Source organism: Anas platyrhynchos, chromosome 9, assembly GCF_047663525.1.
Source record: "Anas platyrhynchos isolate ZD024472 breed Pekin duck chromosome 9, IASCAAS_PekinDuck_T2T, whole genome shotgun sequence".
NCBI classification, from domain to species: Eukaryota; Metazoa; Chordata; class Aves; order Anseriformes; family Anatidae; genus Anas; species Anas platyrhynchos.
In genome coordinates, this window is record NC_092595.1 from 25,197,778 (window position 1) to 25,220,212 (window position 22,435).

At 36.1% G+C, this 22,435-nt stretch overlaps 1 long non-coding RNA gene across 1 annotated transcript in view; it reads left to right on the forward strand.

The window, feature by feature from the left end:
- Positions 1-17,039, forward strand: part of LOC113845217 (uncharacterized) — a 30,912-nt gene extending 13,873 nt beyond the window's left edge. The window contains exons 4-12 of the long non-coding RNA XR_011811454.1: positions 2,642-2,753; positions 5,851-6,026; positions 6,703-6,806; positions 10,965-11,157; positions 11,610-11,658; positions 14,331-14,597; positions 15,079-15,254; positions 16,506-16,593; positions 16,904-17,039. This is a non-coding gene — a long non-coding RNA (uncharacterized lncRNA). The remainder of the gene's footprint in view (positions 1-2,641; positions 2,754-5,850; positions 6,027-6,702; positions 6,807-10,964; positions 11,158-11,609; positions 11,659-14,330; positions 14,598-15,078; positions 15,255-16,505; positions 16,594-16,903) is intronic.
- Positions 17,040-22,435: the final 5,396 nt, after the last annotated feature.

The following is a 22,435-nucleotide window of genomic DNA, read 5'->3' on the forward strand; positions in this document are numbered from 1 at the left end:
GCCTGGCTGAACAGAGAGTTGTGGCTTGAGCTTAGGAGAAAAAAGAGGGTTTATAATCTTTGGAAAAGTGGGCAGGCCACTAGGGAGGACTATAAGGAAGTTGAGAGGCAGAGCAAGGACAAAATCAGCAAGGCCAAAGCTCATCTGGAGCTCAAACTGGCTACTGCAGTTAAAGATAACAAAAAAGGTTTTTATGAATACATCAACACAAAAAGGAGGACTAAGGAGAATCTCCATCCTTTACTGGACGTGGGGGGGGAACTTAGTTAAAAGAGATGAGGAAAAGGCTGAGGTGCTTAATGACTTCTTTGCCTCAGTCTTTAGCAGCAAAACCAGTTTTTCTCCGGATACCCAGTACCCTGAGCTGGTAGAAGGGGACGGGGAACAGAATGTGGCCTTCACTATCCATGAGGAAATGTTTCATGACCTGCTACGGCACTTGGATGTACGCAAGTCGATAGGGAATGACGAATGGGATCCATCCGAGGGTACTGAGAGAACTGGCAGAGGAGCTGGCCAAGCCGCTTTCCATCATTTATCAGCAGTCCTGGCTATCAGGGGAGGTCCCAGTTGACTGGCAGCTAGCAAACGTGACGCCCATCTACAAGAAGGGCCAGAAGGTAGACCCAGGGAACTATAGGCCTGTCAGTTTGACCTCAGTGCCAGGGAAGCTCATGGAGCAGATTATCTTGAGTGTCATCACGCAGCACTTACAGGGCAACCAGGGGATTAGGCCCAGTCAGCATGGGTTTATGAAAGGCAGGTCCTGCATGATGAACCTGATCTCCTTCTATGACAAAGTAACACACTTAGTGGATGAGGGAAAGGCTGTGGATGTGGTCTACATTGATTTCAGTAAGGTTTTTGACACCGTTTCCCACAACATTCTCCTCAAGAAACTGGCTGTTCATGCCTTGAACTGGCATACACTTTGTTGGGTTAAAAACTGGCTGGATAGCCAGGCCCAAAGAGTTGTGAATGGAGTCAAATCCAGCTGGAGGCCAGTCACTAGTGGCATCCTCCAGGGCTCAGTACTGGGGCCAGTCCTCTTTAACATCTTTGTCAATGATCTGGATGAGGGGATCGAGTGCACCCTCAGTAAGTTTGCAGATGACACCAAGTTAGGTGCGTGTGTCGATCTGCTCGAGGGTAGGAAGACTCTACAGGAGGATCTGGATAGGCTGCACCGATGGGCTGAGGCCAACTGTATGAAGTTCAACAAGGCCAAGTGCTGGGTCCTGCATCTGGGGCACAACAACCCCAGGCAGAGCTACAGGCTGGGAGATGAGTGGTTGGAGAGCAACCTGGCAGAGAAAGGCCTGGGAGTATTGGTTGATAGTCAGCTGAATATGAGCCAGCAGTGTGCTCAGGTGGCCAAGAAGGCCAATGGCATCCTGGCTTGTATCAGAAACAGTGTGGCCAGCAGGTCTAGGGAAGTGATTGTCCCCCTGTACTCGGCTCTGGTGAGGCTGCACCTTGAGTACTGTGTTCAGTTTTGGGCCCCTTGCTACAAGAAGGACATCGAGGTGCTTGAGCGAGTCCAGAGAAAGGCGACGAAGCTGGCGAGGGTTCTGGAGAACAAGTCTTACCAGGAGCAGCTGAGGGAGCTGGGATGCTCAGCCTGGAGAAAAGGAGGCTCAGGAGCAACATTATTACACTGTATAGGTACATTAAAGGGGTACTTTTAGGTTGGATATTAGGAAAAACTTCTTTACTGAGAGGGTTGTTAGGCATTGGAATGGGCTGCTCAGGGAAGTGGTTGAGTCACCATCCCTGGAGATCTTTAAAAGACGTTTAGATGTTGATCTTAGTGATATGGTTTATTGGAAGACTTGTTGGTGTTAGGTCAGAGGTTGAACTAGGTGATCTTGGAGGTCTCTTCCAACCTAGACTATTCTGTGATACTAGGTGAAAACATTTCTGCCCATGCTGGACTGTAAAGTGACACTTGCCAGGTGGTTTCTGTGTTTGAGTATATCTGCTCTGCCTGTCCCTGTAACTTTATAAATGTAAGTGCTGTTGGTCCTGGGCATGAGTCTCCTCTTACTTTCACCACTGACATGTTATAGTATCTCTTTTCATATAAACCAAATTAGCAGTCAGTGCCATGGAATTACTAACACAGTAGTCTCTGAACTATTAAGGTGACTGTGGTGGCAGCATGGAAACCTAAAGTTTCTACAGTCCACTCTAACATTACACTTGGTAATAGTGCTCTTAGAGGAGGTAGAGAGGAATTTCATACTGTTTTCTATTGCCTGTGATTTAAGGTAAGAAGGTCTTACACTGTTGGACACAGCATCTCTTATTTATTGAGTGATTCCCTGCACTTCATATAAATAATTGCTGGAAAAGCATTAAAGTGAAGTTAATTAATCTCTAGGCATATTTAGGCTCTTAAAAATTTCAGGGCAGTTTTGTTTAAAATGCCAAAATGTTGTAAAAGTGCTGTTTTTGAAGTACCACAGACTCTTGGTTATATCCTTTCAAGGATATTCAAAGAAATGTAGCCTACTAAATGTTTAATTTAATAGCTGATCTTTATTTATAGATAATGCATCAATATTATGGTGCTTGCTTCAAAGTTAAGATTTTGTGGTCTTGGATCCTCTGTTTAACAGTATTTTTTCTTTCACTTTAGTGTGAACCATTCATAGGGAAGGCAGCTCAGGTGTCCAGACCCTGTTGGCAAAACACTTCCTTCAGCTTCCCAGGAACCTGGGCTTGTTGGAGACTGGTGTATGTTTGCCTGGGTAGGTATGTAGACAGTAACAGGCATTGGTTGGGTTGGAAGGCTCAGATGAAACACCGTAAAAACATGGTCAGCTTCATTTTATTTCTGCCTTCTGAATGTATAGCTGGGAATAATATGTACTTTGGAGTTGTGCTTTTGGCTTGGTTTTCTGCTTGTTTGTTTGGATTCTTTCAGCTGAGGAAAATAGCATTTGTAAAGTGCAGATACATTTTGAAAAACCACAATAAAATGAAAGAAAATAACAATAATTACAAAGACTGACTAAAAGTCAAAGATAGAGTTGATCAAAGTCATCACCCAAACTTGCTCTGTACTTTTCCTGTGGTGCGTCACAGCTCCTCAAACTGCTGGTCCTGTTTCCTTAACTGTCTTTCTCCATGTCTCTGTCTTTTTGTAGAAGTCCTGAGCCCATAGCTGCATGAAGAAACAATGTACAGACAAACTTTACAAATTCATATTAAACCCGACGTTCATTTTAGTCTGTAGTTAGTCTGAGGTAATCAGACTGAAAGCATAAAACCTCTTTCTTTTTTTTTTTTCTCAGACTTCTCTTACAGTGCCATTTTGAGGATCTGGAATTTTTACCATTTTTAGACTTCTTTGACGGTGATTCCAGGAAAAAATGACAAGTATGAAATTATTGAGAAACTGTAGACTCTGCATCATTGGCCCAAGGGATATGACTAGAGGCTCATAGGAATAATTTAGCAGCTAGTACAAAAAGGTCTACTTAGAGATGTTCAGACTTTGGTACATGGGATTTGGGTTATGTTTGAAGAAGTTGTTGGGTGCACAATAAGCTTGTGACCAGATAATATTAGCTTTACACTGACCTTTACATTTTTAAACTTCATTGATAAGGAAATACCATGAAGATCTAGCTGTAAAAGGGAGTTTGTGGCCTGCACCATTCTGAGCAGTAGTCAAGTAGTAGAGCCAGTAAGATAATCATTCTGCCAGTAACATCTGTGCAAAAGAAAAGATATGCATAAAAACCTTTCACCTCCCTCCAGAGCCAGAAAGCTTGGGAAAGAACATAAGAACATCCACACTCGTGCAACACCAGACAGAAGCTGGGGAAGAGAAGAAAATATTGGCACAAAGCATAAAAATCAAACTAAAGGCTCAGGAAGTAAGAAGTCACAAGTGAAAGCCAGACCTGATATAATGATATAAAGCCAGGGCTGATATAATGGGGAGAAGAAGCTGTTGAAATGTGGACTGTCTCTCTGATGGGAAGGTTGTGCCCTCTCTACCTACAGTTCACTGGAAGAGCCTCTGATGTTTGCTAAAGGGACCTTACTCCATTCTGAATTGTCTTTATTGCTAGTGGAGTTTTCTTTTGCCCAATAGAGTGAAATGTTTCTTAAAAAGAAACAACAACCCAAAACCACAATAATAGGATTTAGAAACAAAACCAAACGAGTTTATAGTAACAGACTGGCTGTTAACCTTCTTGTACACAGATTTTTCTCATTTATTTTTGGAATATGGCACTAAGCTCTAAGATTTATTCAAGAGTGCTCTGAGAAACTTACTTTCACTGTCCTTTGTTATAGGACACAACGTGTCACAACTCTCTGATCTTGTTTTCTTTCACTTTCTACCTCAGTTTAAAAGACTTTTTCTTCCTGGCTCCTCTGCATTGTATTCCTTGGCTTTTATAGAAGTTCAGTTTCTGCGTGCCAAACTCTTTTCAAATAATGTAACTCAATCCATATGTCCAGTTCATACAATTGAATACAAATCTCTGGCAGATGCTCTCTCAAAATCCAGCCACCACTTCAGCATTTTTTGTCCCATGCATGTTTTAAGAGATTTTTGCAGCCTTAAGTTTTGGCAACTGGAAATAAAACAACTTCTTTCCTATGATAAATTTCCTAAAACTCTTAAAGATTGGTTCTCTTTCTTCATTCAAAGCATGGTGACCTGGCAATTATTTTCCTAGTCCCTCCTGTTTTCCAAACAAAAGCTAAATGTATGAAGACATCTTTTAAAAAGTATGGAAACTACAGTGTTTTGCCTAATGTTCCTTTGCCCTGATCCAGTGTGTTTGAAGCACAGGTTGGACCTGTATTTTGTGCTTGGTTATAGATGTTGTTCTGCCTATTACTTGCTATAGGAAACTGCTAAAGAAGTGGTAGCTGTGGGCTGAGTGTTGTGTTTAACCATCACATTTCAAAGAAGCTTGTCTTCTGGACACAAAATAAGTCTGCCAGCTTTCTGCTTCTGTTTTAGACAGAAAAAATATATATTTAAAAAAAAATCAGACTTCTACAGCAGTCAAATTTTATTCAGTTTCCTTATCTGAAGACTAAAATTTTCATTTTTATACTTGTGAAACAAAGCTATATTTTCATGCATCCTTGTTCTGTGACCAAGATCTGTAAATTAAAAAAATGAAACACTAAAAGATGTGCATACAATGTACTTCTACTGCACTGAGCATGAAAAAAAAAAAAATAAAAAAAATAAAAAAATCAAGCTGTAAAAACCATCTGAGGTACCAGAAGGAGTCAAGAGGAAGTATCATTGCTCCCAGAGGTATCTGGTAAAAATATGTGTTTAGACAGTAAATTAATTTCAAACAAAATCAATTTATCTTGTCTGAAGATTCACATGGAATGTAGTGCAAATGAGATAGAAAAACAAGAACAGGACACTTTAAAATTCTTACTTATTTAAATGCTGCACTAAGCACTTTCTAGTTTGGGACAGGATTTAATTGGATTCTATAAAGCTCACTGGCAGGATGGTCATTTTCTTACCAGCAGGTAACAGCAGTTCCAAAAAATGTGCTTTCTCCAGTGTAGCTGTAGGAACTGTTGCTACTTAGAAACTAGCAAGGTCATTAATCACAACAAAAAGAACAAACTGTTATATAAAGCAATAATTTTGCCAGACAAGTATTTTAAGTCTGTCTAAACCAGATGATCAGAACATATTACCCAGTTCTTGGTTTATTGTCTCCATAAAGCATTGGAAGGATACATGTCTGCCCTAGTAATTTATTTTAATTTAATTTTATTTTTTTATTTTATTTTATTATTTTATTTTATTTTTTTTTTTTTTTTTTTTTTTTTTTTTTTTTTCAGGCACAAATATGATGATCTTCTCAAAGTGTTGTTTTTTTGTTTTCAATCCTTCTGGTTCTTGCAACATTTTTACCTTTTCAATGCCTAACTTATTGTCTACTGCAACAATGCATTGAAAATTCTGAAAAGGAGCGAATACCAACGGGAAGCTTCACGAAAGCCGTTGTTATCAGGAGGTATGTTGCTGGTAGTAACCATGGAAACTCATTTAGGATGACCTGAATTAATCTAAGGAGACAATGAAAGCAAGTACAGATAAATTTAGACTGATTAGTAGAGAAAATTCAGCTCTTCATGTTGTATCCTGTTAAACAACATGAAATGCTGCTAGGGAACATGTAGATGTATGAGGTAATTTAAAATTATTTTGGACAATGGAATTTGAGATTCTCTTGCAGGAAAGTCTTTTGGCAGGAGAAGGGCTCTGTTGATCTCAGATTCATTTCAGATAACATTAATTGCAAATTTTATGATTCCATGAGACTTGCTCTATACCAGCAGCTTTCTCAGTTCAAGTATCCAAGTGTCTCACATATATCTTTTTGAATCAACACTGGAAATCCCTGTTCACTGGTGATAATCCCACTCTTCTGAAAAATCTTGATTGAAGGAGGAGACATTTCAGAGACTAAGCCACCAACGTGCTGCTTTAGCAAGTATATAAATTAAATAGATATTTCTTAAGCAGAGGCCTGTAACTGTAACTAAAACAACTGATTTTCTCCTAGTTTACAGCAAGTGAGGGAGAAGAAATAATTTAGTTAGAAACTTGAGTTTGAATAATAAATTATTTGGTTAGAAATATTTTAATAGTCATTCAACTACTTACTTTGCATTTGTATTCCATTTCAGAGAGTCTGTGAAAAGGGAGTACAAGAAATAAGTAAATGGAAATGTAAAGTGAAATTCAGATGTGGATGAGTAAATACAAATACATTGAAAGCTGGCAAAATGAGGTAAGAAAAAATTTAAATTTACCCTACACAAGCTACTTACTGGTTCCAATTAACTTGCTCTTCCATCCTTGTTATGCTCAGTTTGATTTTGCTTTGGCACCTTTTCTCTCTTGCTAACCCTGTTTTAAGGATACAGTTTTAAACAATGCCCTGGTTTACTTGTGCCTTCTCCTCTCGTAAATAGGTGAGGACCTGCAAAGCTATGTCTGACTTTTCCTACTCCTTCATATTGAAGAATTATTTTCTAATTTTGAACATCTTAAGGCTAAAACAGTGACTGACACAGATTGCTTCCTCCTGGTCCTCTCACAGGCAGTACATTAGTGGTAAAAAGAGAATACTCTAAATTCCTTTATCATACAGTCATCTTGGTGTCTGTTATAACAAAAATATTATAATTGGGTTGTAAATATAAAAGAATATAAAAATTTCATTGGTTTCAGTGTGTGCAGATAGAGCATTACAAAGAAGGGTTTTTAATGTTTTTTCCTCACTTGCTAAAAAGAAAAAAAAAAGAAAGAAAGAAAGGAAAAAAAAAAAAAAAGACCTCTCTTGATTCAGTATGCATACTGAGCTTGGTACGTTGCCTGTGTTGTCAAAAGACAGTGATCTTTTCTGTAGCATTCTCATGAATGGTGGCTTGCACTACACCCTGGTTGGAGAGACAACTTGTTTGTGTTATTTTGAAAAGTAAGATGGCAATGAAATGAGACATTTCATTGAAGAAGCTGGTAGACATTTTGGACATTACCTCACTTTTTTGTTGTAGGGCTTTTTTTTCCAATAAAACCAGGAAAGTCACTTCCACAGAGTTTTCCTTCTAAGGATTTTGATGGTAATTTATTTTTATATTAATGAAAAGCAGCAGAGAGAAATTCTAAATGGGCGACTTTCTAATTGATAGAAATGTTAGAAATGATAGAAATAGCCTGTGTTATAAATAATGCTACATCGAGTTGCTATTTAAAGTGCATTTTTATGCAATAAGATTAGACTTGTTGAAATTGATGAGTAGAAAAACTGTCTCCACCTCTCCCTCTTTGCTGTTATCTTTGCTCAACATTTGGAAATGTACAACCTCTAAGAATCTCTTGGAAATCCTAAAGTGATATGTAGGAGGCAGCCAAGTGTTACTAGTGCTATCTGGCTTGTATCTTCTTTGATCCCACAAATGTGATTTAGGCAGCTCTGAACCTGCTTTTACACAATCCTTGTTGTAAGGAAGTCAAATTGTCCATCTGTAATGCCTCAGATTCATAAAAGACACAAATGGTATAAAGCCACCTTAGGTTTTCTTACTAGATGTTCAACTTTAGGCTGAATATATCTCACCAAATCTGGACTCTCCTGACTGTATTTAGAAATGTTCCACTTAATAATTTGTACTTTTTTCTAAATACTTTGAAGTATTATTTTCAAATATATTGAGACACAATTTTTGCTTTGCTTTACTCAGTATAATCCACACATGAGTGTTCTTTATATATCCACTTACATTCATTTAGCTTCAAATCTGCACAAAAATAGTATTCTAGTATTCATCATCTATATGATGAAGAAAAAATCGGTCAGCCTTTGAACTGTATTTGACCTACCAGAAACTCAGTTTAAAATCACCAATAGCCCAAGCTCACAAAGACAATAGGGACTGAGGTTTTCAGCCAACTTGTACTCAACAAGCTCTATAGTTTTCCCTGATCTGTAGCAACACAGAAGTGTATTGACTTAAATAGTCCATAGCCATCTTTTCATTACAAAGATGTCACAATGTTTTTTGTTCAAATAAATTTAACAATGCACTATTGTTGTCAATTCAGTATCTTCCCAGGTCATTTCTAAATGAACCAATTTAGCAATACATATTTTCATCCTGGTTCTGTTTGAAGTTTGAAGATGCGTGGAAAAGTACAGGTATTCCTGTGCATCACCAAAATAATTATCAATGGAGGTCCCATTTCTTCTCATTCTAAGTACTGCTGCAAGTCTAGGAAATAAGCTTCATTTTACAGGAAAGTTTTAATCTCAGCTTCATGAGATGAAGCACTTCTGCAATAAAATTAATATTTGAATATACATGCTGTTGCACATGCTTTTTCTTATTAGATGAATTAACTTCTAGTTCTGAAAATAGATAAATAAATAAATAAAGTTTAAAAATTAAAGAGGGCACTAAAAACATAGTATTGAAAAGGACATAAATCCGTTTAAAAATAATAACTTTTCTAGTTGAGCTGTTTATTGCCATTCATATTAAAATTTTATGGGACAATAAAAACGTTAGTTATTTCTGTGCATCTGACCATTAAACTGCAAGCTTGCACATTAGTTAGAATAATGAAGTTCAAAGCACATACTCATATCTTAATGGCCTAGTCATCTGGAATTTCAAAATACTTTAAGTTAATGACATAAAGAAATAATGTATTTCAAAGAAGTTATACAAAGTTAATATAACACAATATAAGCAGGTAAGGAATGATTGACTGTTAGGGAATAAATTGTTTTCTTAAATAAGAAATTTCTGTTGGTACTACTTATAAAGAGTCTTCCACAGAAGTACTCTTGGTTCAGCACAATTCTACCTCTCGAATAACAAGTGTAACAAGAATCTGAAAGGTAATATGAAATCACTGCTAGTAAAATTTGCCAATGACAAAAAAAAATAATGAAGTAGCAGTAAGTAATGGTGACAGATCAGTTCTACAGGTCAGCTTGGGTGATAAGGCATACTTACTTAAACACAAATGACAGACTCAGTGCAAGTGTCCCTGGCTATTACCATGTTTGCTGCAGGAGATTAGACTAGATGAACATAATGATATTTTAGTGGTTCTTGAAGCTCCAAACTGTACAGTCTTCAGTACAGTAAAAACACCCTTGGTCAGTCTATATATCAGATCTCTGTAAATGATTGTGAAAGTAGTTCTGTGGAGAAGAGGTTTTGTTTTGCCTTTTTTTAAGCTTTATTTTTACAAGTAATGTTTTATTGCTTCCAAGATACACCTCATGTTGCTAAGATCTACACATTTGCAAAAAAAAAAAAAAACCTATTTTTTATGCACTTTAGGAAAAATGTTCTTTATAGCCTGTGATTGCAGATGGGTTCTGGTTATTATCTTTCAGTCTGATATCACATTCTCCTCACTGAAACTCTTTTTACATTTCCTTTTTGTCACTGTGAATCTGATTATTTACACAAATATAAACCTTTAAGACTAAATACTCAAGTCTGTGTTTTCACTAGTTTGCTAACATCTATTGACACACAGTGTCTCCTGCAAAATTTCTTTATGCTCTTCAGTGTTGTAGTTTTAGCTGTCCTAAGTCCTGTTTTGAGTCTGGGGTTTTAAAAGTCTCAAAAAAGGGGGGGAAATGTTTAACTCTGGTTTTCACTTCAGAATCATACAAAAGGAGGAGTCTGACATAGTTTCAACATAAAATCTCAAATCAGAACTATTTTTCCTATGCCTGATACTAGAGCAGCTGTAAGAATCTGTAATCTGTGGTGTGATTCATACTATATCCACTTACTTTTGAAACTAGATAAATTTTCAATAATCTTAAATTTTCCTTTACGCTTTCTGTAAAACCAGTAGTTAACCTCAGGCCTTGCTCTGAGGTTAAATATGTTAAATAAAACATATTTAATATAAATAGCTGCTACCCAAGACATAAATTCTTCTATGGGACTAAGCTAAGTGATCACTGGCTCAGGGTAAATAAATCCTCTGTAGCTTTGGGCAAGACACTTCAGTATTCTGTAACAATATTCTGCATAACAAAATGTGAATGGCACCACTTCAGTTATTGCTTAAGAAAACAACGGTAAAGCTTTATGCTTCTTGCACTATGATAATACATACCCAGTAGGTGTTTTTGTTCACCAGGAAAGAAATAACTGAGTACATTAGCAATAAGTAATTAACCATGTACAAGTTCAAGATTTTGAGAATTTTATCTTTACACACAAGTGTTTCAACTTTTGAATCCATATGTAGAGACTTGGGAGTTTGCTTATTATTACTTTAAGACAAGTAAACAAAATTGCTGTTGTTCTTTGTTCATTACTGAACCTGCCATGTGGTTATCTCAATTTGGATTTTGAGCTTACATTTGCTTTCCAGTTTTTGAATGCATTGCATTCAATTTGCTTGGTAGATGCAATAAAGATCTGAGCCTTTGAAGTCTGCAGAGAGCTATCTGTCAATATGTCATTATAACATGGCTTCAGGAAAACTACAAAGTCCACTGCTGTGGCACAACCTGTCCCTTTCCACCACACTGACAAATTCCACACTGACATCACCAAAAATGAGCCGCGGCCATCTGCAAGGAATGCTTGTTTTCTGAGGTGGGAATATAGTTAGGTTAACAATTCTTTTGTGATTTAACATCAGTATTTTAGTTACTAATATTTATACTTTTCAGAAAACTAGGTTTTCTGAAGGACTCCTTAAGAGGCTTTAACTAACCAGTACCTTCATATAGTAGTATGCTTCTAGGTACATAGGAGGTACAAATATCTTCCATGACTGTAGCTAGGGAGAAGTGCCTAGTTTGCTTTTATATTTAATGTAGTTGCCAGTCTTGAGTATTAAAACAATAAACCATTTCTAACTGCCTCACTTTAAGTAATGAGCTAGATTTATTTCTCTTTTTCTTCCAAACTACTCAGAAATAGAGTTTTTTTCTTTTGTTGATGGTTTATGACTTAAAAAATAAAAACAACAAAAAAAATTAATAACATCACCTCCCATGGTACCAGTCTTCTAACCCACAGCTCATCTCCATCTAATCTTGCAGATTCACAGGACTGTTCCTCTTCCCCAGACACACTGGAGCTCACATGCAGGTATGTGCTTCCTGCTAAGCCATTAATAAACAGCATGTTGCTGTGTTTCCAACAATTTGCAAATCACAAAATACCAAATACATATCAATTAATTTAGCTTACAATTTCTGCAGTAAAGGATTGCAATTGTTCCACACGGTGCATTCTGATCCTCACCGCAATTTCAAGTTAGGTAACTGAGAACCTGCAGATACTCACTGATGGGTTGGGACAAGAGATTTCCTCATTCTCACCTCAGTCATTGACTCTAGAAACCTCAGATAAATTTCTGCTGGAGAAGTTATTAAAACAGATTCCTACATCTGGGTTACAGGTATGCTGCTTCTAACCATGACTGAAGTTGAATGCAGTGATCTCTCTTCCTACCTGTTTTAAATGTGTCTACAGTGTTGCATTTAGAGAATCTAAGGCTTTTGAAGTTTAGTTATAAACAAATACCTTAGCTAAGGTAACTTTATTCTATATAATGTTTTCATAATTTCCTATTCTTGTTCGTTGCTAATTTAAACATCATCAGAATATTTTAGCAAGATTTTTGCAATATGTGAATTGAATCAGATATGTTTGCCTGTCAGATTCATGAGGCATCATCTGCACAGGTGAGACTCTGTGTAAGCCAGAAAGGATTTTTCTTCTGTTCCTTGCACTTTCATTTCCAGGGGAAATAAAGCCAGGCCCACAAAGGCTGGAAGAGAAAGTGCCATCCAACATTGTCTCTCCTTGATTCCTGATCTGGATAGTCAGAAGCCTGAGACACACCAAAACATACAGGCAGCCTAAAATAAATAAATAAATAAATAAATAATGCTATGTTATTTCTCTGGGTGCAATGATGTTCAATATGCTTTTCAGAGAGCTGCATGGCTTGAAGTCAGAGAAACCAGAGTTTTTCTTCTGAACTTTCTCATGTCCTTTGTATAATTGTTATTTTTAAATCTTTTGGATTTTTTTGAAGTCCAAGAGTGGGAAAGTGACTTCTAGTTCAATAAGCATTTCTTAAGACAGATAAAAAGGTGCAGAATTTCTGGTATCAGGTTGCCAGTATGTTGAAGAATCACAATAAGTGATTTAAAAGTTGACACAGTGAGTCTTTTATTTAAATTCAAATCTGCTGTAAGTAGATTTTGAGTGCCCTGAAACCAGTGAAGTGGAATGCTTTTATGAAAAGTTTCATTAATTACATTATTATCAGCTAAAGAGATGACTTCATTTGAAGTATTTCTCACCTCCAGCACCAGCATAGGGGTGCCCCTGCCCCAAAATTGTGCACCAGCGAGACAGCTGGCAGCTACAGCAACCCTTACATCCTGCTCTGGGCTGCCTTTTTCTCCAGGCTACCTAATATGTACTTCACAGCTTGCAGGCAGAAAATAGCCTGTAGGTTGTAAGATGGCAAGAGTCCTTAGATTTTGCTTTCTTTTTATAAAAGGAAACATAATGCAGAACTCAGTAAAAAGGCAGGTGCATGGCTTTGCTTCTTATGTTTTGTTTTATAAAACTTGTAGAGTAGTAATGCCCTGAGCATTCTGAAGAGCCTGGGACATTTGGACTGGAAGATTTTGGTGAAGTTTGATTTTTCTTGCTATTTGTCTTGGTGTGATCTTAGCCATGACTGATCTGGATTACAGAATCAGAAAAACACCTGATGAAAAGGAGCGGCATATCATTCTCCCCCCTACCCCCACCCCCCCCCCCAAAAAAAATATAAAAGAAAAAAAATGAGGCAATAGGTAGAAAAGAGAATGTTGGAAAAAAAAAAAAAAAAGTGATACTTTACATGCATGTTTCTGGGCATGTTATGCAGGACCCTCACTGTTTTTTACATTGTCTAGTGGGGCTGCAGGGACATGATACAATAAACACTATTGAAAATATGGTTCTGTGTACTGAGACACAATGAGAAAGAGGTATAAGAAGAAGTATGAGAAAAAACGTAAGTGAGTTGCGCACACTTGCAAATCAGCAGTGTGACAGTTAACCAGAATAAAAGCTGCTCACCTTAATTATGTCTTGAATATATGCGGTAATTAGGCATGAGAGTCTTGAGATGCACTTTCACAACATCAGGCATATGATAAGCATTTAACTCACAGAGATACTTTTTGAATGATTACTCAAGCATGGTTTTAATTTTTTTATTTTTATTTTTTTGAGGAAAAATGTTAGCAGGAGTTAAATTCCTTAGCCTTCGTGCACCTCAGAGGTTCTTTTCTGTGTCAGTTTTGGGTAAACTAAAAGGCTAGGGAAGGAGTTTGAAATTGTGTTTTCAACACAGTATAGATTTTTTCCAAGTATTAATATTTATAAAAGGAAGTTTAGTACATAACTAATACCAAATCTATTTAATGGTGTAATACTGTGGCTTTATATACTCTTCTCTGGAATAAGCTAAGGCTTCCTACCAAAAAAATGCAGGAACTAATTTCCTTATCAAATTGTGGGGTAAAGACAGGCAATATTTATTTTTTCTTTCTAACCACTCTCTTAAAAATTATTGTGCAAACACATCAACTTCATGCTGCTGAATGATATGAGGCACGTCTCTATATTGAGAATAGACACAGCTGATTAAAATCTTCTTTCTTTCCCCTCTGTTCCTCCCTTCCTCTCTCTCACAGTGCACCCATGTTGTTGTATACATTGTCCAGTACTGATATTTTACTGTTTTTAAGGGCTAGCCACATCAGCAGCTGCTACTAGACCCTTCAATGGCAGAACATGAAGGAGAGGAACTGCAAAAACCCTCCCAGGTCTAATTGGTTTGGATGCTTCCCACAACCTCAGAATAGCAAAACCTCTGGTCTGCTCATCAAGAGGAAAACAAGATAACTTGTTAAAACCCAGGCACCAATTTCTCTGCTTCTGGTGTTCACTAAATCTCAGATACTGGGATTTCAATGCTGGGCAAACCCAGAAACATTGATAATTTCATGGCTCAAGTAACTACAAAATGTCATTAAACCATTTATGGTTTACTGGTTGGTTACTATATAAAAAATTGCTGTGAGTAGATGGAGCTGTTAGCTACATAACAGGATGACAGATTCCTTTTTCAACCCTGTTACAGTTATGTAGAGACCAACACCCAAAGTCCATCACGTTAAGTCTTCTGAGCAGTGTGGACGACACAGATCTTGGATGAGCAAATAGAAATAATTTGATAAGTTGTTTTTCACTGGTAGTAAGGAAAAGACTCTATATTGTTGAACATGCAATTTATAGATGTATCATGGGTTTTAGTAGTATTTTGATTAGTTTTCAGTATGCATTTTTGTTTGCTGTGCATAGTGAGAATATGTAATGAGCAGGCATGGATAACTTTTTTAATATACTTTTCATCTTTCCTACTCTGATATATGCACTACTTTGCCTAGAATATTTCTCCACAATATCCTACATACTGTTTCCTTTTTTCTTTAGCAGGATATACAGGAAGAAAGGCCATAGCGAAGAAAAGACATAAATATTGACATGCCATTGAATCAAAATAATTCAGTATCTATACAACATCGGTATTGTAATCATAAGAAGACATAGAGAAATATTAAAATCTGAATTAAACCAGCTGTATCTTTATTATCCTTCAAATGGACCAGGTAAGAAGTAATATTAAAACTGCTAAAACACACACTCGTAGTTTTCAAGACATTTATAATTTAATGCAAGAAAATAAAGAAGATCAATACTAGTCTTAGGTTGTACTAACTCAAAAGTTGGTCTAAATCAAGGATTATAACATGAAGTTGCCCAAATTAGGTTCACCTAATTTGGTGATAAAAGCATGGTCATAAGCATTTTGGTCATAAAAACATGTCTAACCAAAGAAGAGATGTGAAAAAGAGATCACTTTGCACTACTGATATGCTGTTATTACAAAGTCCCTGGGAGGCACCTGTACCTATTCTAGGGATGCTCTGACTTACAACAGGAAATAAAGGAATATAGAAAATGACTCAACTGGGTTTTTGCCTCAGCAGTCTATTCCTGTGCTGGGCTTAGTTCGAGCACAATAGAGATGGAGGCTCAGAACGTATCAGAGCATTATTTCTCATCAGTCAGAACACTGAGCCTATAAAATATTCATAAAAACTCCACAATTTGAACTGGCCTTTCAAGTAATAAAAGAATACATCAAAGTAATACAATAAATTAGGAGTTCCCTCTACTGCATGTGATATAAAGCATAAGAATTTCTATTAAATTTTTTATTATTGTAAAGTAAATTAGGCTTTTTCTGATGTGACAATTATGGGATTTCATACAATATGATATTAACAAGAAAGATACTGTGTTTTTGTTAATGCCTCTATTTCTTACCATCTAAACTAATGAGCATGTTTGATCTTCCCTGATTTCTTCATGCCTCATTGTTTCCATCATTGTCAAAAGCCCACCTTTTCACTTTTCTTGTGAAATAATCTGAAATAACGCAAACTGACTTTATGGAGCACAGTGAGTATTCCACTAGCAAGGAAGAAAGGGCATCATTTGATAAAAGCAGACATATCATTAAAACAGTTACAAAATTAGATAATTTTAGCAGAGAGCAGATTTTTTTTTTTATTTTTTTTTTTTTTTTTTTTGCTGCCAGTCAGGATTTAAATAAAAGAATAATCCCACATTTGGCAGATAATTACGCTTCTCCAAGGGAAAACACAACACTGAGTGAAAAGAGTTAAGGTCTCCTTTTTCTCAGATAATTTTGTTCTTTGAACATTTGCAACTGTTTATTTAAAAAAAATAAAAAATAAAAAATGAAACTGTAGCAATTATTGTTCCAGAGATATAAGCAATGTTCATGTCATCATTTTAAGAGTTATTTTTTTTGTTGTTGTTTCTGTTTCCAGACTCCTGTATCAGTATTTTTTTGTTTTTGGTCCCTAGAGCTGCAGACACCGATGTAGGAGGAGACACCTGTCATCCTCTATATTGCTGGTATAAAAATTTGAATACATTTATTTGAATACATTTATTTATTTTATTTATTTATTTATTTGAATATTGATATCTAAGGTTCCAATCCTCTTCTTAATTATAATAGTAATGAGTGTCTGTCTCAGGTCTACATATGCAGAGTTTTTGAAGGTTTTATTATTAGCCATATTTCCACAAGGAACAAGATAATATGATTTTAATGAGCTCTAATTACAAATTTATATATATTTAGCACAGCCTGGTCATATTTGAATGACTCTGCTACAAATAAAATCTATGATTTAAAAAACATATTCTTATTCTCAAATAGGTGTCACTGATATGGCAGAGTCTGGAAAAGAGAAGATCCCACACATAAATAAATATACAAGAACTGATTCTGCATTTGTGCCCAACACAATCTCCATTAACATCAGAGACCACAGACTGACATCTGTGTAAATGACGTGATAACCAAGACAGTAAAAATGGTTGGGACTTCCCATCTCTAAATAGGCTGATTTTTCAAAGTGGAAGCAAATTTGAAGTACAGATGCCTTCTGCAATGCCTTGACCTGCCCATTCAAAGTGTCCAGGCACTCCATGTGTCAGTATGTGCAATTCTTCTGTTTTGTTACACATTAAAGTGCTCTCCTCTCACAGAGGACAGTTTTCAAACTGCACAGCTGCAGCTTGGCTCCCCCGACCTTTCTTTGTCTGAAAATGGGAAAATAAAGCATAGTTTGTCTTAGGAAAATAAGATAGGAAAATAGTAGGATGTTTTGTTTGCAGTGGGATTGGGACATGGAGAGTACTAAGGAGACTATGATTGATAACTCACTGCTGTGCAAAATATTTTATATACTTTCTGCATACAGAACATATCAATTTGAATTTTATGCATGTTTTGTCTGCTTGTAAATTGAGCTGAAAGTGGGATTATTATTATTATTAACAATAATATAATAACATTAATATATATTAATATAATTAATATTAATACAACAACAACAACAACAACAACAACAACAACAACAATAATAATAATAATAATAATAATAATAATAATAATAATAATAATAAACAGTAATGCACATTAAAATGCAGAGGTAATAGGGGTTGGGACAAATGTTTGCTGCATCAGAGGAAAAGATTGTTCAGACTTTACTGGGCACAGAATGGGTTCCAAGTCTCTCTCTCTAAATTAAATGGCAGTCTTGAAATACATAAAACACAATGGTATAATGAATATAGGAGGAATTTTCCATTGAATACTTACATCCCACAGTGCTGGAGTTACAGAGGCAGTGGCTGGAAAGACCATTTTAGCAGAAACTGATGTGTTACTGTATTACTATCAGTGGAACAATTCTGACGTGTTATGTGCTCATTTGAAGACTTCAGAATGTACCTTGCTAGCCTGGTTTCAAGAGAGACAGAATTTGAGTCCAATCCCAGTCTGGTGATCAAGGCTATTTAGGAAAGTCCAGAAAAATCTGTAAACATTCTCATTTTAAAGGAAACTGAATATTTACAATTTTTCGGAAATGTTAACTATAAAATAAATATGGGAGTCTCACTGCAGTACCTCAACCCATGCAAATCAATATGTGTTAAGAGTACATGCAAACATCAAGTATTAGATTAGATTTAGATAATATTATTCTAAATATATAAAAATATCTCTATATAGATGCCTGTAGTTGTTTAAATCATTTTTCTTTATGACCTTTCCATATTACATCTTATATCTCTGTAAGCTGTTTTGATTTGTGTGTTTTTTGTTTTTTTTTTTTTCCTGGCAGTGTCTAAAAGTTGCATTCACTTCTCTGCTCTGTTACTACTTCTCTGCTCTGTTACTGAGGCACAGATGGACTGCTTCATGGAACTTCCCATGTTCACAATTTTACAATTTTTCTTTTTTTTTTTTTTTTTCTTTTTCTCTCACTTTTTATATTTTACTTGGCTAAAGTAACTGTTACTTTACTGCAAGTTATGCATAAACCTTAGATTAGTGATAGCTAAATACAGAAGGCCAAATTCCTAGCTGAAATGAAAATAGGAATACTCGTGCAGCCTGATTGACTGCCTGAGAGTTATGTTGGCTTTCATGGCCAAAGTGCTACATGGAGAGAAGCTGACTAAATTCTGATGTTCCTTTCTGAAGCCAGCCTAACTGAAAGGTTGACAACAAGAAAACAAACCAAACAAGAGCGAGTTTTCAAAGAGGGAGTAGGAGAGAGCAGCAAGCAGCTGCCTGGAGGATAATTCCCTGGAGGAAGATTTTGTTCATTTTCTTCCCTGCTCGTACAGTCCTGGGGATATCTCGATCAATATCAGAGCTCTAATGCAATATGTAAAAGATTATATTTCATAACATATATTAAATAGTACCTTTCCATACACAGTCTTAATTTTAATTATTCTTGCATGGATAGAAAGTGATTTTGTTTACTGTAAGTGAGGAGCTGAGGAAAGTCACGCAGCTCAGAGTGGGGAGTGATTTCCAAATCTGAGATTCAAACGGCACAGCCTGGCTCTGCAGAAGGCTGGTGTCGGCAGGTCTCTGTGTGGTGGTGACATCTCCCCGCCTCTTCTCCATGCACTGCTTGGAGGAGGGGACAAGGCAGGGCTGGGGCTCATGCTGAGAGGTGCAGACTTTACTGTGTGTGACTGAGTAATGAACACCCCAGTGCATCTGTTGCCTTCAGAGAGCCAACAGAGAAAAAGCTTGCCAGCTGTTCTTATTTCTTTCTTTGCACAGCACTGGGAGGGGGTGCAGGGGTGGACCGAGTTCTGGCTGCTAAGATCATTCTCTGCTTGAAGTTTGGAAATTGCTTAAACACATATACCCTTTCCCTTTGATAAAGACATCATTACTGAAGTTTTTACAAAGTAATATTAGCCTATTTCATATGCATTGATGTGTGCTACTTTTCTTCATGCAAAGCTAAAGTGAATGTATCTAGAACAGAGCTCAAAGTTAATTAGCAATGATCATGTTTTGACACCTTTTTCTTAGTCAGACACTTTCAATCATTGTAAATAAGTAGCACCTAGCATTATTTATTTATTTTTATATAATATTTTATTTATAAGTTCTTAAAAAAAAAAGTAGGCCCAGAATCTTGTAAAATTTTAGTCTGGAGCAGACTTCACTGAAGTTAAAGAGCTTTGAAAAATAAGATTTAGCTTGAGAAGACTGCTAAAACCCTTTTAATTATTAAAAAAAAAAAAAAAAAAAAAAAAAAAAGAGAGTACCTTTTTGGCACCAAGAGCATGGTAATAGCTTCAGAGGCAGGGAGAGGATTTGTCTGCTGGCAAAATATTGGTCTGAATAGACCTCTGAAGATCACCTAGTCCAACCCAAGCAGGATCACCCAGAGCACATTGCACAGGATGGAGTCCAGGTGGGTTTTAAATATCTCCAGAGAAGAGATATTTATATATCTCTTATATATATATATATATATATATATATATATAAGGGTGACATATATATATATGAGATATATATATTATATAATTATATAATAATATATATATATCTGTCATCCTCACAGGAAAGGAATGCCCTCTCATTTTCAGATGGAATTTCCTCTGCTCCAGTTTGTGCCCATTGCCCTACCTGCTACCCTGCTTCCTTCTCCCCTGTCCAGCATGCTCCTTCATTCACCAACACCTGGATGGAGCTCAGAAACTCCCACACCATCAGTAACGAAAGATTTTTTCCCTCCCCTAAGTCCCTGTAGTAAAAGACAGTAAATGTGGGATGTGGATCTTTTCGTTATTTTTTTTAAGTATGAAAAATGGGAAAAAGAAAAATTCTGCTTTAGTTTTGCAAAAAATATTCCTGCTATGGAAAGGGATATTTTCTGTTGACCCTATTGCAAACCAGGATAGTACATATTAATATACATAATAGTACATATACATAGTGGTTGTTCATATATATGTTTATATAGGCTTACTTAATTACACATTTGTATGTATATATATCATACATAAGTATGTATAGTATAGTATAGTATAGTAAGTATACCAAAGGGTGTATTTTCCTACATATGCAATACAGGGAGAAAGGTATAGCTTTCAGTTGTAACAATAAGTTGTATCAATAAGCTCTTGCATTTTGAAAATGTCATTGTACTGGGAGTAGGGGGAACATTCATTCCATGCTTGCTGTGTAGCATATAACATTGCATACCTGGTGAACATGATTGAAAATGATCATAAAACACCCTTGTAAATGTTCTATGCATTATTTGGGTTTGTCTTCTTTGTTTGTTTGTTTTGTTTTATTTTCTGTTTTATTTTTCTCCTAACCTTGAACCTTTGTAATCTGGACTGAGAAAATTTACAAAATGCAATGGTGAATTTAGGAGACTGGCTTTTGTTATCATGTGTCTACACATTTACTTATTTGGCAAACATTTTTTTTTTATGAACATACTGTATCACTTCCTATTTTAAATTAAGGTTATCATAGAAATCAAAACAAATTAAAGATCCATTTGCTTTTCTGTGCAGGGTAAACTAGTACAGTTCTGCAATAAAGTTTTAATCAATTTTGTGTTCTACTTGAAATTCTTTTTTATATCCCCTTCCCACTCCCACCCCCAACCTTTTTTTTTTTTTTTTCAAAACAGATGTCTAGGAAAAAACAGAAAACAACAAACTATCACTATATCACTACATTCACCAGGCTGGACCCTCATCCAAAATGTCATTTTTTTCTCACGCTGCTTGGTAGGATCATATAAGAAATGACATATAAAGGTCACAGAACCATCACTTCTATATTAAAATGAAATAGCCTCTCATTTGCCAGGCTTCTTCACAGTTTTCAGAACTTAATATCAATAAACCAGTGGCATAAAAATGGCATTTATAAATTCAGTCTATTTTGCTGTAGCTAGAAAAAAAAGAAATGGAACTTGGCACCTTCTGGGTGTTTTCTTGATAGCAGATATTTAGAAAAATATCCATCTACAAGAAGAATTTTTTATCAAACTAAACATGCTATCTATATGTAAAAACCCCTACCTGTTGCAGGGATTACTTTTACATTCCCATTTTTCTCCAATCTTCTTGTCATATTGTAGCACTAGTGGTGATAAAAATGATTGGGTCCTGCTGACTGCAGAATAGATGAAAATTCACAGATTAAAGTGAAAATAATTGCTGAACTTGCTCTTGTTGCTTGTACATATCTTCTTGGCAACACTATGTTCATATTAAATAGACAAGTGTAATAGATAAATTTCTCCAGCCTTACTATCTCTGTCCAAAAAAAGAATGCCTTACAAAATAACTGGCTACAAACATTAGCACTTCATCCTAGTGGGTGAACATTGTTATGAGATTAGTTACTAAACTTCCCTCATTACTTTTTTGAAATGATACTAGCTGCTGCCTGTCAGCACCTAACTATCTATGACCATCTGGTCCATGTGAATAGATACTTAAAGGGGTATGACAATGGGTAATGCCGGAATGGATACGGTTCTTTAATATGTGGAAAAGGAGAGCTCACACTGCAGACTAAGTTTCCTGACCTGAAGTACTTCTGAGAAACCTATCCAAAATCAAAGTCCAAGGTCTGAACTGTCATTGGATCCAGCTTCTTGTAAGCAAGCCTATGACTTCAGCAAACTCCATCCTAAGAACAGCTGAAGCAGAACAGCTGCTTTCCTTCTCCTGGCTTGCCATACCACACCTACACTGCCTTCACATTCATAATCCACACTCTTATTGAAAATGTAACATACTTATCCCCTGTAGAGCCCCTCTGCATTGTCTTAAACCTACCATTTTCCTTTCCCTTTCATTTGGATATCCAAGATTTTTATTATAGTTTTTA